Here is a 1919-nt window from a genome sequence, read left to right on the forward strand (position 1 = left end):
AGAAAGAAAGAAAGAAAGAAAGAAAGAAAGGAAAAGCAAAAGGAAATTACAGAATTTTCTCTAAACATAATAGGTATCATTTATTGAGGGTATATTGTACACCAAGCAATGTGCAAAGTAAACCTGAGAGGTGAATACAGTTTATATTTTCCCATTCCAGATGAGGCAATTTGAAGCTCAGGAAGTCTAATGCACTCCCAGTAGCCACAGTTAGTAAGTGACTAAGTGGCTGATATGAACCACTACATAGTATTTCCCCAAAGTCTGGACCACCTAAATCAGAATCAGCTGGGAGCCTTGTGCAAATGAAAATCCCTGCCTCCACCCTGGTCTTACTGAACACCATGGCAGGCACCATGCCCAGAAATGTGCCTTTTAAACAAGCTCCCTGGGTGACTTTTACACGCTCTCAAGTTTGAGAACCACTGCTCTCCTTTATGCAGAAACTAAGAAAAACTTTTCCAGTCACACTTGGGGATTACAGTGGCAGCTTTTGAACTTCTATTTAAGAAAGATTTAAGGCCTACAAACGAGTGGGATGATGGGATTTGTATGGAAGCGAAATCTGCATAGCACGCACCCCGTTTTTCCTTAGATTCGGTGAAGTCTGGACTTCACCTGGGTACCTCGCGGACCGGGCTAGCAGATGGAGATTAGGAGGGGGATCTAAGCCCCGGGGAACCGGCTCGGGCCGTCACCACCAGCTGGACGGCTTGGGAGACCCACTCCAAGTCTGGCCCACTACAGCAAAGATCAGGGACTACTTGCGGGAAGCAGCTGGGCCTGTCTTTGGGATGTACAGACGTCCGCCTCCGCCCTTGCCGGAAAAAGATCCCTGGATCCCAGGCGAGACGTGGCGGCATCCGGCGGTGGCGGAGCGGTCGCGTGGAGGTTTTCCTCAGAACGACAGGTCAGCAGAGCCTCGGTCCCCCAGCCCCACCGCTGCTCCTCCCAGCACCAGGACGGCGGGCTAAGGGTGGTCCGGCTGCATCCGGGGATGCGCTTACCTGCTGCTTCGGCGCGGACACTTGAGCTCTCCCCGCGGGGCCGCCACCTCTGCAGCCGTCACCCGGGCAACCGCCGCCGCCGCCGCCAGCCTGGCGTCACGTGAGGCAGTGCAGCCAATCGCGTGGGGCGCGGCCGGCGCGGAGCAGCCTGGGAGGGAAGGCGGCGACCCCGAAACTTCCTGGCGGCGGAAGTGAGGGTCCACAACCCAGCGGGGGCGGTGCGCATGGGCTGTCCGCGTCTTACGCTGTCCGCTCCACCACTTTCGTTCGTTCGTTCTTTCATTTGTTCATTTTCCCTTCGTTACGCCAGGCCCTGTGCGGGCTCTGTGACTGAGCCAGAGGAGCAGGCTCACCCCTCGCCTCAAGGAGTTCGTGGTCCCTTACAGAACACAAACTACTATGGTGTGGTGTCCGTAGGAAAAGACTCAGGCGTGGTTATTCCCATCTTACAGGAGGGACCTGGGGCCACCTTAGAACGAAAAGTGACTCCCAAGATGTGCATTAAAGCTCCAGGCACCAGGGTCCCGCCGCAATGCAGCAGTTTCCAGGGATTTCAGAGAAACTATGTTTTCCGTGTGAAATGTGAGTTTTTAAAAATAAATCAGGAGCGCACGTCTTCCCTCTCTTTGCACCTGATGCTTTTCAACTGAAGTTCATCAGCACTGAATGAGCACGTGCTAGTCGCCCAACTTTGTGCTGGAGGGTGAGGAGGTGGCCATGGATAGAAAATCCCTCCCCTCCAGGCTTTGAGGCTCGGTGGGAGTCTCCGTGGCCACCTCAGTGTTTCCACCTCCATGCTTCCAAGAAGGAAGGTAGCCAAGGAGGCTACCAAGGCCGGAGGCAGGGATTGGAGCACAGAGAACGTAGCTCAGCTTGCCTTTGAAGAAGCCCTAGGATGGGCTGTGGCCACCA

At 54.7% G+C, this 1919-nt stretch overlaps 1 protein-coding gene across 1 annotated transcript in view; it reads right to left on the reverse strand.

Annotated features, from left to right (window-relative positions):
• LOC108304746 (lisH domain-containing protein ARMC9) overlaps window positions 1-1109 on the reverse strand; it is a 103526-nt gene extending 102417 nt beyond the window's left edge. The window contains exon 1 of the mRNA XM_017529043.2: window positions 1008-1109. The gene's annotated coding sequence lies outside the window, so the exon portion shown is untranslated. The remainder of the gene's footprint in view (window positions 1-1007) is intronic.
• Between the last annotated feature and the right edge of the window lie 810 nt (window positions 1110-1919).

The sequence above is a fragment of the Cebus imitator genome, unplaced genomic scaffold, assembly GCF_001604975.1.
Source record: "Cebus imitator isolate Cc_AM_T3 unplaced genomic scaffold, Cebus_imitator-1.0 Scaffold57, whole genome shotgun sequence".
NCBI lineage: Eukaryota > Metazoa > Chordata > Mammalia > Primates > Cebidae > Cebus > Cebus imitator.